The sequence below is a fragment of the Furipterus horrens genome, unplaced genomic scaffold (assembly GCF_987537825.1).
Source record: "Furipterus horrens unplaced genomic scaffold, mFurHor1.1.pri manual_scaffold_3, whole genome shotgun sequence".
Lineage (NCBI taxonomy): Eukaryota > Metazoa > Chordata > Mammalia > Chiroptera > Furipteridae > Furipterus > Furipterus horrens.
Window position 1 is genome coordinate 159,814,436 of NW_028327173.1, and position 13,897 is coordinate 159,828,332.

Here is a 13,897-nt window from a genome sequence, read left to right on the forward strand (position 1 = left end):
AGCATTTAGGGACTGTCCAGTGGACAACTAGCTTCCTGCTCAGACCTCTGCCACTCACACAATTTCTTATTCCCTCATTCTTGAACATAAACAGAAATCCAAGGATCACTAGACAGTTGGTTCAAATTGCAACATGAAATTACAGTGAAAGAGCCAAACTATTAGAAAAATTGACTCCAGAGGAAAAGAAGGTGATTCAGGGAACAGAAAAAAACTTTTAAAAAAATCTATATAATATCCTGGAGGTATTGATGGGACTTCTGATCAAGGGAGAGGCGTAGGCAAACATGGCTCGCCTCCACATCAAAATTACAACTAAACTATAGAACAGCGATAACTCCGAACAGACAGAAGTTGAGTTGAATTGAAGTCCGACGACTGTGGAACCAAAGAAATCACATCCACCCAGATGGAAGACATGGAGACACAGAGATGCTGAATGGGCTGGTCCCACAGCATGTGTGGTGGATTTAAAATTCCAGAGGGATATCTCAAGCAATGAGTCCCAGCCCCACACTGGGCCTTCAACCCAGGGTTCCAGTGCCAGGAAGATAAGCCCCCAAGACTTTTGGCTGTAAAAACCAGTGGGGTTGGAGTCATTGAAAGTAAATGCAGTATTCCCTCACTTATCACGGGTATTATGTTCTAGACTCCCCTGCCCCCCGCGAAGTAGGAACCTTACAATTTATTCTACACTCTTAAACCTATGTAACTTTAACAACATATGTATACAGTACTGCAAAATCTCACGATATAGCAAAAAATCCATGATAAATAATTAAATATAATATTTCTAAAAATCCCATAATACAGTGAGGCCACGATGAGTGAACTGCGATACAGAGAGGGATTACTAAAATAGAACCCCAAGCAGTTCCTTTTGAATGGGCCACACACAGACTTACTCACTGAGCTTCAGCCCTAGGATGGCAGCTTGAAAGGTGCCAGTGGCATACAGGGAGGAACTGAAGTGTCTGGCATTAGAACAAAAGTTGAGAGACAGCTTTCTCCTATACCGAAAGGCAGTCAGAAGCCATTGTTCCTTTTCTGAGCCCAACTCTGCACAGAGCCACAGAGCCATAGAGCCAGCAGGCAGGAGCCATATCTGAGACTTCACCTACCCAGCTAACATGGCTGGCTCTGCCCTTCACATCTTCCTAAATCTTCTCATACAAGCAAGAGCTGGCCTCAGTGAGGCCGTAGCCCCTGTTCATCTGGCTATGTGGCCCCGGGATCAGCACTAGCAGCAGCCAGCTTTGGATCACAGTTTGGCTTAGCCTAGGAGCCTCCAAGTCCAGCACAAGTAGCATCCATATGCAGACTTCTTGGTAGCTCATGATGAGTGGCCCTTGGCAGGACATAGGTTGGGGCTGACCCTGGCCTATACCACCTGAGAAACCCCAGGGCCCGTGCACCCAGTGGACAACTACAGACCATGTTAGATCACCACCACTCTGCCTTTGCACAGCTGATCTTCCATGGAGGGTGGAGGTTGGTGATCAGTGGTCATAGCCAGTCCTGGCAGCTGACTGGCCTGGGTAAATCCCTCCCATTGATCTGCCAATGGCAATCAAGGCTCATCTACAAGAGGGGGGTAGAGCGCACCCAAGTACCCAGCTTGGGTATTAGGAGAGGCTGTGCCACTGGATCTTATAGGACACTTAATACATTAGGCCATGCTATCAAGACAGGGAGTCATAGCAGCTCTACCTAATATGGAGAAACAAACACAGGGAGACTGCTAAATTGAGGAGACAAAGAAACATGACCCACATGGAAGGACAGATCAAAACTCCAGAAAAAGAGCTAAATGAAATGGAGATAGACAACCTATCAGATGAAGAGTTCAAAACACTGGTGATAAGGATGCTCAGAGAACTCATTGAGTACTGCAAAAGCATTAGGGAAGGAATGAAGATTACACTAAGGGAAATTAAAAAAAAAAAAAATCCAAAGGGAACTAACAGTGAAGGGAAGGAAGCCAGGATTCAAATCAATGACTTAGAACATAAAGAAGAAATAAACATTCACCCAGAACAAAATGAAGAAACAAGAATTTAAAAAAAAAGGTGAGAAAAATATAAGTGACTCTGGGACATCTCCAAAAGTGTGAACATCTAAATCATAGGGAGGCCAGAAGAAGAAGAGGAAGAGCAAAAAATTGAAAACTTCTTTAGTGAAATAATGAAAGAAAACTTCCCTAATTTGGCAGAGAAAATAGACATACAAGTCCAGGAAGTACAGAGAGTCCCAAACAAGTTGGACCCAAAGAGGACCACACCAAGACACATTATAATTAAAATGCCAAAGATTAAAGATAAAGAGAGATTCCTAAAAGCAGCAAGAGAAAGCAGAGAGTTGTGTACAAAGGAGTTCTCATAAAACTATCAGCTGATTTCTCAAAAGAAACTTTGCAGACAAGAAGGGGGCTAGCAAGAAGTATTCAACCTACAACCCAGATTACTCTATCCAGCAAAGCTATCATTTAGAATGGAAGGGCAGATATAGTGTTTCCTAGACAAGGTAAAGCTAAAGGAGTTCATCATCACCAAGCCATTATTATATGAAATGTTAAAGGGACTTATTTAAGAATAAGAAGGTCAACACTATGAACATTGAAATGACAACAAACTCACAACTATAAACTGAATCTAAAAAAAACAACAACAAATTAAGCAAGCAACCAAACAGGAACAGAATGTATGGGGATCATTTGGATGGTTATCAGCTAGGAGGGGGAAGAGGGAGAGTAAGATTAATGGTGCAGGGACTAAGAAGCATAATTGGTAGATCAAAAGAAACAGGCAAATGTTAAAAATAGTATAAGAAATGGAGAAGCCAAAGAACTTATATGCATGACCCTTGGACATGAACTAAGGGAAGGATTTTTGGAGGGAAGTGGGGTACTGGATGGAGGAGGGCAAAAGGTGGGAAAAAATGGGACAACTGTAATAGCATAATCAATAAAATACACTTTTTAAAATTTGTAACTCTATTTGAAAAAATAATGAAAGAAAACTTCCCTAATTTGGTGAAGGAAATAGACATGCAAGTCTATTTCCAGAGAGTCTCAAAGAAGATGGATGCAAAGAGGCCCACTGAAATACACATCATAATTAAAATGCCAAACGTTAAAGATAAAGAGAGAATCTTAAAAGCAGCAAGAGAAAAGAAGTTAGTTACCTATAGGGCAGTACCCATGAGACTATCAGCTGATTTCTCAAAAGAAGCTTTGTAGGCTAGAAGGGACTGGCAAGAAATATTCAAAGTCTTGAAAAGCAGGGACCTACAGTCAAGATTGCTCTACCCAACAAAGCTATCATTTATAATTGAAGGGCAGATAAAGAGCTTCACAAACAAGAAAAACTAAAGGAGTTCATCATCACCAAACCATTATTGTATGAAATGTTAAAGGGATTTAAGAAAAAGAACAAGATCAAAACCATGAAAAACTAAATGGCAATAAATATATACTTGTTAATAATTGAATCTAAAAAACAAACTAAGCAAACTGGAAGAACAGAGACAGAATCATGGATACAGAGAGAGTTTGGATGATTACCAGATGGGAGGGGATGTGGGAGAATGAGTGAAGAGGTAAAGGAATTAAGAAATATAAATAGCTAGTTATAGGATATCTATGGGGATGTAAAGTGCAACATAGGAAATGGAGTAGCCAAAGAACTTATAGGCATGACCCGTGGACATGAACAATGGTGGGGGATTACCTGAGGGAGTGAGGGGAGCTGGGTGGAAGGGGCCAAGGGGGGAGAATCAGGACAAATGTAAAGTCATAATCAATAACACAAGGGAATTTTTAATATAATTCCTGTTGAGTTCGATTTTTCAGCTGTTTTAGACTTAAATAGGCATGCTGATTTCAAAACTGCAGTTAGTTTTTTTCTATCATGACAAGCATTTTCTGTATAGCTTATCTTAATGTGACCACTTTAAGCTGGATCGAACCTGGATTGAGGGAAGCACTAGTGCTCTCCTATTGACTGAGAGCAAACCTGCCTCAAGTGGGGAGGGGTGGGGGACAACCATGGAGACCAGTGATAGGTTCATACTTGTCTAGACTATTCAGTTACACATGAGACAGTGTGGTGAGAGGTTGTGTGCTGCTCTATATAGTGAATCATATTCCAAAGTGTAGTCCAAGTTCTTGTCTGTATACAAGGAGTTAGCAGAATTTATTTTTTTATATACATATGTACATATTTTCTTTCCTTCAGATCATGTCTGCCTCTGCTATATCTCGTCGTTAGTGCCTAAACGATCCTGATTCATTTAGTTATATCTGTGGCAGTTTCACCATTCCCAAAGGACAAACATCAGCACATTTGTCAGGCAAGTCTATTTTGCATATTTTAAAGTAAAATTTGGTGATCAAGGTACGTCTTCGGCCCCTCATAAGGTGTGCAAGCAGTGTGTTGAGAGTTTATGGATGTGGGTGAAGGGAACACGTGATAAATTGCCATTTGGTGTATCTATGGTTTGGCGAGAGCCCAGAAATCATTCAAGCGACTATTACTTTTGTATAGTGAAAACATCAGGATATAACAAGAAAAATAAATGTAAAATAGAGTTTCCTAGTCTACTATCAGCTATATGCCCAGTGCCAGTTTTCACTGAACTATCCTCTTTCGAAAAACAGGAGTATGGTGAAGAAGTAAGTGACAGCAATGATAAAAATTTTGAAATTGAAGATGACTCAGTTCATAAGGGATTTGATCAGCATGAGTTGAATGATTTGGCACAAGATATGGGACTGTCCAAAAAGGCTTCAGAACTCCTAGCATCAAGACTGCACAAGAAGAACTTGCTTGAAAAAGGAGCGAAGGTATCCTACTTTCAATCAAGAGGAAGTGCATTTCTGCAGTACTTTCAAAGTGAAGGTGGCTTTGTGTATTGCCATAACATACATGGTTTAATGGAGGAATTGGGAATTCCAATCTAGAATGCAACTGAATGACGACTGTTCATTGATAGCTCAAAGTGTAGCTTGAAGTGTGTCCTCCTCCACATTGGCAATTTTGTGCAGTCCCAATTGGCCATTCAGTTTGTTTTCACGAAGAATATGAAGACATAACGAGAGTCATTGATCTGTTGCAATATCACAAGCACAATTGGATCATCTGTGTTGACCTTAAAATGTTCTACTTCCTTCTTGGTCAGCAACACGGATACACCAAGTATCCCTGTTTTCTGTGTATGTGGGACAGCAGAGCTCATGAGAAGCATTGGGTAGAGTCAAATTGGCCTCCAAGATCTGACCTCAAACCTGGTGACCCAAACATTCTACATGAGCCACTTGTTGACAGAAAGAACATTATATTCCCACCTCTGCACATAAAACTGGGTCTCATGAAGCAATTTGTTAAAGCTTTGCCAACTGAAGGAGACTGTTTCAAGTATCTCATTTTGGCATTTCCTAGCCTGTTGTTTGAAAAGATAAAATACCTTAATAAGTATGTTTGGTAGCAGAACTTTTCTACTTGTACACAATTTGACTTACAGTAACAATATATAGCCTTTATGTGAATAAAATAACTATAAAGAAACAGTATATTCAGGTAATTTTTTCTTTATTTTCATTTGTTATGTACATTTAATATGATTTTTGGGACAAAGGGAGGGTATCCTGCACCTTAAAAAGTTGACATGATAGAGAAAAACTGGGGTCAGTTTTGGATTCAGATGATAATAGTCAAAAACAAATGTCAGATTTAACTCAACGAAAATTGTGTTCCCCAGTGTAAAATGTAATTTAAAAATGAAATTAAGTGACAAAGTTATTGTTTAATATATCTGGAGGCTACAAGTCCAAACTCAAGATGTCCATGGGGCCATACTCCCTCTGAATCCTTCTCTGCTACTTCTATTTAACTTCTGGTTTTTTGTTGGCAATCTTTTGAGTTCCCTGACTTGAAGATGCATCTCCCTTATCACTACTTTCATCTTCACACAGTATTTTCCCTCTGCCTTTCTTCACACCGCCATCTTCTTACAAGGACGCCAGTCATGTTAGATTAGAGGCTCAGTCTACTCCAGTATGCCCTCATCTTAATGACATCGGCAACAGTCCTGTTTCCAAACAAGGTCACTTTCTTAGGGACTGGAGGTCAGGACTTCTTAAACATACTTTTTTTGAGGGGGAGGGGTGGGGAGAACCAGAATTCAACCTAGAACAGTAAATTCTCAAGTTTCTGGATTATCTTTTCTGTATTTCTTTTGTACAAAGGAATAAATACATGTGATATCATATCCCTTCTTTCTTACATCTAGGAAAGTAGAATATAGATGTTATTTTTCATGTTTTTTTTTTTTTTACTTAACAGTATATCCTGAAAAATCACTCCATATCAATTTTATAGAGACCTTCCTCATTCTTTAATAGCGCTGCTTGTAATCCATTTTATAGATGAGCCATAGTTCATTAAATCAATTTCCTATGAATGAGCTTTTAGATTACTGCAATAAATAACCTTATGCATGTATATTTTCACATTGTTGGATCTGTACCTGCAGGCTAGATTTCCTAGAAGTGGTATTGCTGGGTCCAATTACATAGTTAGTTCTGCTAGGTATTGTCTAATTCTCTTTGCAGTTTGCATTCCCACCAGCAATATATGTGAATGCCTGTTTTTCCACAAAACGTGTTGTTGTGTTTTTAATTTTCACCAGTATCATAGTTGAGAAAGTATCTCAGTGTTAATTTGCATTTCTCTAATTATGAGTAAATTTGAACATTTTTTTTCATATAATTGAAGCATATATTTTCATTTTTCTGTTGGATTTGGGGTTATCTGTCTTTTATTTTTTAACATTTTAAAGATATAATTCATATACTATAAAATTCACCCCTCTCAAGAATACAGCTCAATAGTTTTAGTATATCCACAGACTTCTGCAACCATGAGCACAATCTAATTTTAGAAAATTTTCATCACCTACAAAAAAATTCTTTATATCCATCCCCATACTTTCTCACTCTCTACCCTAGGCATCTTCTAACCAACTTTATGTCCTTATATGGATTTGCCTGTTTTAGACATTTTATATAAATAGAATCATACAATAGTGGTCGTCTGTGACTGGCTTCTTTCACTTGGCACAATGTTTCCAAGTTTCATCTATGTTGTAGAATGCATCAACATCTTATTCTTTTTGTTGAATAATATTCCACTGTATGAATATATTGCATTTTGTTTATCCATTCATTAGGTCAAGTGATTTTCAACCTGTGTGCCACAAGAATATTTAAACAATGCAATACCTGGCTATGTAGTCAGGGCTACTGACCTCTTTTTCTCTTAGATTGCCAAATAAAAAAATGACAACAGCCAACACAACAATAGCTGTCCAGTGTGAATGAATCAAAATCATAACTATTTTTTGGTCATATTGACAAAAATATATGTATTTTGGTGTGTCACAGGATTCTAGTAATTAGTTTATGTGTGCCACAAGATTTTTTTAAAACGTTGAAAATTGCTTTATTAGGTGATGGACATTTGGGTTGTTTCCACTTTTTGGCTTTTTGAATAGCATCATTTATTAAAATGCTCATCTTTGCCCTATTTTTGATGACACTTTAATGGCTACTAAATTTCCATATGTACTTGGGTCTATTTCTGGGCTTTCTATTTTATTTTACCTGTCAACTTGTTTATTTATGGGGCACTACCACACTTTTAATTATAGAGGACTTATAGTACTGTATATTTTAATGTCTGGTAGGGCTAGTCATCTCTTGCTGTTATTTTTTTCAAGTGTTTTCCTGCTATTTCTGTGTTTCTGTTTTTCCATGTGAACTTTATTTTATATTAACTTGTCTAAAAAAGCTTGTTGGTAGTACACTAGGTTTTTAAATTAACTTAGGGAAAATATCTGTATAATGTTTAATCATACTATGTAAAAAACAGGAGGTATCTTTCCATTTGTTCAAGAATGCTTTTGTGTCTGTCAAGAGTCAAACTCTATTTCTAAGTTGTTTTTCAATTATTTTAGGAATTTTTAGGAGTGTGATAACATGCAAATGGAGACAGAAAAAAGACTATGCAGAAAAAAGACTAATTTCTTAAAGGCTAGTATGACTCACATAGTAAGTGATGTTTTTTAAAACTGTAGCCTGATTGACCAATGCCTTTGATGAAATTTTATCAATGTCAGCTGTAGAGAGATGCTTTGGGAAGCCAGGAAATACCAGAAATACAGGTTTATTTTCTTTCTTGGATCTTCCTCTGAGGGTGCTGCAGGGAGCCAGATTTTTCCCACCTAAATCATAAAATTTCTTGAGAAAGATAAACAGCTTCTCCCTTCTTGAAGATGGGGAGAGGGATGCATAACCAATGGAGTCAATGAGCTGACACAAAAAAGCATTCAGAATAGAGGGAAAAAAAGAAAGTAAGTGTGTAAGGGTTTGTAGCCAGGACAGCAAAGCCCATGAAATAGAATAATCAGGCACTGGTACGTTGCACAGAAATTACACATATACACTCATCCTTTCCACCCTCACACATACCTTCAGAGGACAGAGCATGACCAAATAATTGATCAAGACATAAAAAAGGTCTGAGAACACGACCCCGACTCAGCCACCCAGCTAGAAAATTTGGAGCAAGCCCCCTCTGTAAGTGAGCTGTGGTGTTCTAAGCAAAAGCACGTTGATCCCTGCAATTTCTAATCAGTTGTGAAGTTTAACTATTTAGAAAATTTTACCCATTGCTGACATTTATTTTGAGAATACTGTTTATGGCAAGACCCAGTTTAGGAACCTAATAAGGTTATATGAAAAACACAAATCTTGTTAACCCCTACTGTACATTAGTCCCCGGATCAGGGAGGAATGGCCTGCATTTAGCTTGTTCACATCCTTTCTGTCTGGAGAGAGAAAGGGCCCTGTTTATGACTGAGGCTCCCAGTGGAGGGGTTGCCTCCAGACCTCACCTGCAGGTCAGGCAGAGTGAGACTCAGGTGAGTTCATTAGGCCTGATACACAGTCCTGAGGTTGTACGAAGCCTGGGTCAGGAGACCACCCGCAGAGGCTGACCACCCTTCTAGATCCAGGTCTGCTCCTAATTTACTGTGACCAAAGCAACCCCTCGCTGTGTCTTGTTTTACCTTCCTGATCTGTCAAATGAGAATACTGGTACGCGCCCTGCCTACTTCACTGGCACTGAATAAAATGAGACAGTCAATGTGAAGACACACTTTGAGAATTAAGTGCTGTGTAAGGAAGGGACGTGCTAGCGTGGTTCAGTGAACTCTGTGTTCCAGGACTTTTCAGTGTCCTAATCAGGCAGACAGGGGACAGTCAGGTAGCTCGCAAACACATCTGTCATGGATTTAAAACATACCCGCTCACCCAGTGGTTCCACCGCGGTTCCACGTCCGCTGGATCGTTTTAAAAGGGCTGAAGTATCTGGTTCCATCAGCTGAAAAGACGTCCACGCCCCTGTCACCCGGCAGACAGACGGACCGAAGCCATCCCCACACTGCTGGCAGGGGAGGCTGAGAAGACGGAGAAAAGGTTGAGTCGAAAGGAAAAGTTACCGTAGACTCAGAGAAGGAGTGTCTGTTGTATTTAACCAGGGGATCAACACAACGAAAGGAAGCCTCACATTCACATCCAGCCCTTTCGTGTAAGCGCACCTGTTCTCTGAACTCATGCCCCCGAATAGGAAGCACCTTCTGAGCGACTCAGTACTTGGAAGCGTTATATTTTGTGGCGTAGATTTGTGAGCCGCGCCTCCCACGCAACGGGCTGTAGTGAAATCTCACACAGATGGAGTCAGTCAAGCTGGGACCAAGCCGCGGCCCAGCCACCGCCCACACCAGGAGCCCTGCTCCGCCATTTCTCTTGGCCCAGGAATAATCTCAGGTAAACAGGGTCCTGGAGACAGTGGCGAGGCTGGGAACTCAGTCTTTTAGGACCTCCGCCTCCCATTTCAGGGAGCTTTTCCAACCTAGGAGAGGTGTCCTTTTCTTACCCTCTATCCATGCTGGACAGGTCTCGCCTCAGATCCCTACACTTTACTATGAATACATTTGGGGTCAAGAAACTTTTTCCTTCGTATATTATAGCTTCAGTCTTTTAAGTATGGAAGTGGAAGGTCATATTTGCTCTTCTGATAATTACAGTCATCAGCAAATAGGTGTGTGTGCATCTCACACACTGCTGTTGGGAGGCCAGCCCCCAGAGGAAACTAAATGTCATTTGGGGCACTTTGGGGTCATTGTGGGTACAAGGTAGAGAGGAGGGTCCTTCTTCACCCCCCCTGGGCTTGCCCCCTTACCTGCTCCCTGTCCTGCAGCTGCCAAGGCGTCCTCCAGGTGGCTGCTTGTGACAGCACAGCCTTGGTCCCATCCCTGCAGAGCACCCTGATCCGGGCTCCCCAACTTATTCCGTCTCTCCTGCCTCTTCCCCAAGGTTCCCCAAGATCCCAGAGCCCATCCTCCCCCTGCTTCTCTCTCTTCTGGGCTCCTGTCCTGGTTCTGCTTCTCCACCCACCCACGACCCCTCGGCAGGTTACAGCTGTTCCCCACACATGGAGGCTGAAGTACCCATGGCTCTCAGCCTGCTGGCACCTGGATGCTAAAGTGAAGAGGAGGGGCCTGTTCTTAGTGGGGGGCACAGGCAGGGTCTGGGATGGGGATCAAGCAAAGAGAAATGTGGCCTGGCCCAGGGGAAGTGGGAGTGGGAGCCCAGGTCAGCAATAGACATCAGGCTCAGGTGTGTGCGCACAGGTGTGGGGGGAGAGGGGAGGTCAGCAACCAGTGGAGAAAACTGGTGGCAATAATTACACATTTTGGATACTTAATAAAGGAGGGGGGCCTAAAAGTGTGGTTTTGTCTAGAAAAACACTTCCAATTATACTGTTTATAATCTTCACCTAATCACCACTTATTCAATTAAATACAAAGTGTCATAAAATCAGTTCATCAGAAGTGATATCTGAAAATTCGGAGCAGCTCTCTTAGTTTGCTGCGCATGTAATATGGTCTCACAGGCTCACAACTATTTGTTGATAACCCCCAAATTTCTACCCACCTTTAGATCCACAACTGCCACCAGATGCCTCCCCTTTGATGTCACCATGCACAAAGTCAGTAGCCCTGCCATTTCAGTTCCAGCAGCAACACCAGCACCCAGCCAGCTGCTCCCATCTGGATGTCACAGTAGGTGCAGCCTAGACTCCTGTCTTGCCCTCTTGCCCCTGCCTACCCAACAATGGGGGCAGGTTCAATCCCGCCCCCTCTTTCCATACCGACATCGCTACGCTGGGTTCCCACACTACCGTCACTCGCCTGCATCCCTAGAATGCTCTGCAACTAGCACCTGCCTGCCCCCATCTTGCCACCCCTAAACAGATACAACGAGCTCCCTCAAGTTCATACCAAATCAGACATTTTTGCCTTCTGATTTTTGAATTACTCCCATTGATCAGACTCCTTAGCATCAAACCTTTCATGATCAAACCCCTACTATTTCTCCTTCTCCATATAATCACTGCTTTTTCACCCGTTGGGAGTAACTCATAATTATCTCTGGTGAGTCTTGTTTTATTTCACTCTTTCTTTTCCATGGGCCACACGCACTGCTGAAAATTAGAGGGCTGGTTCCAGTTCAAAGCCTTTAGCTGGACTGAGTCTCAGCCAGAAGTTCCCCATCTGCACTCTATTAGCCTCCTGATCGCATTTTGTTATTCTCTTTGCACCAGAAAAAACAAACAGATGTCTCTCCCACAGTCTGCCTTCCCCCCAGTGTCAAAGAGGTTCTCTCCTAGGTGACCCCCTGCGACCCCATGGAGTTCCTTCCTCGGCAGTGGCCTTAGCCTCCTGGTTGTCCAGTCTCATTGTCGCTCTCCTGTTTCTGGCTGTTTTTGATAAACCAGCCCATTTCCTGGCTCACTCGCCTTTCCTGGTGATGATCTGCCAAGGTCCCAGATTTAGTGCTTCACACGGCATGTTCATGCCAGTGATTCCCATGTGTTTGCTTCAGCTATAGCTTCTATGGCCTTCAGTGTCATTGTTGGGGACAACCTCAGCACTAGGGAGCCGTCTGGGGTGTGACTTGGAGGTTTAGCTCCCCTCCCCATAATCTGCGTCAGCTCTCTCCCAAGCGATCCCTAGGAAACATATAATCTAAGTGGAAACAGTGTATTTTAACAGTGTAAACACAGCTCCCCTTTCAACCAGACCACCATCCTTAAGCTCCTACATATAAAATTTGGAATTGCCACAGAGCAACTGTCTAGAATGTTGTTTAGCTTTCAACATTTGGCGCTCCTGGCAGCACTGCGTCCAAGTCTCTGGAGTTGCCTGGAGGAAGCAAGCTCACTTAGCACATCACCAGGTGAGCCACTTCTAGCTGCTTCTCAATTTCCTTTTGCTGTGACCTAGCCCCATTGATTCCAGTGCTATCCAGTTTGATAGCACCAGACACGCGGCTTTTTTAAATGTGGCCAGCCTGAATTGAGATATACTATGAGCGTGAAATACATACTGCATTTCAAAGTCTAGTACCAAAAAAAAAGGAATACTATCTCATTAACAACTTTATATTGATTACACACTGAAATGATAATATTTTAGACATATTGGGTTAAATAAAATATATTATTAGCAGTAAATTTGCTTATCTCTTACTTTTTAAAATGTGCTATTAGGAAATTTAAAATTACAGATGTCACCTACATTGCATTTCTATTGGACAGTGCAAGACTAGACCTCGGCTCAGGGTGAGGCCTTAAATACATGTTCATACACCTTCCAAAGGCTTGCGATAGGTGCTACATGTTCCTCTTTCCTGCTCCTGGCAATGCTTCAATTAGTCATTAGAGGTCTTAATGATAACCCCAAACTCCTATCCACATTGTCCCCAGATGGCAATGGGACAAGTATGTAAACTGAGTCTCTGGGGCAATCACAGATATTGAGTCCTGGTAGTGACTGAGTTAACAGAGCTTTCTTTTTCCCCTTCTCAGACTTCTTTCGAAGATAAGGTTAAAACATGACTGAATTCCTCATAGCTTAAAGCCTCAAAACATCAACATGTATTCACAAGCAATATATCATTACGACCAACAGCAATACTAAATAAGGAAACCCAGTTGGCTACTATTCATTCATCACTGAGAACTTGGCCATCCCATTGGAGGACCATAAGCTGTTTCACTGTCATCAAGTCTGAAAGAATATTTATGCTGCATTTGGGCTAATGCCCAGTGACTAGGTATTAACAAAGTCATTAATCTGGATTGTCTTTTCAAGTCCAGCATCAATGAAAATCCGGTTTGTTTAAACTAAAGTTACCACTTATTAATATGAAAGGGTATGCCTGAGTTTCTCATTTATAAAATATATGTTACAGAAAACCACTCTTTTTGCCTTGCTAATAATTGATTTTTTTCTTAAGAGAAATTAAATGAGAACCTAAATGATGAATAGAGTATGTTTATGAACCTACAGTTATGGCTTTAATCTCTGGTTAGCTTTCCAAGGAGAAAAACTGTGCTCCAGACTTATGTGATTGTCCATGACCTCCCAGTGACAATGGCATTGAGAAGCCCTCATCTCCCTTTCTGGAGATTGAGAGCCGGCAAATGTCCAGCAACTCTGGGCTGCGAATGGCTTTCTTCCCTTCTTGGCTCTATATTGATCTGCACCCGTGTCACATGATTTTATCGGAAAGAATACCAACCCTTCAAGTAAACAAAAAGAGCAGCTGTAACCTTTTATTTCTGTTGAAATAATAGGGAATCTCCTAAGGATGAGTTGAATCTAATTTCAGCCAATTCAGCCTGGATGCCACTGAGAAAAATGTAAACCAGCGGCTCACCTGAGAGTAGTGACTTGTGAATTTACAGCAGCTGAGGTTGAATCTTACCAG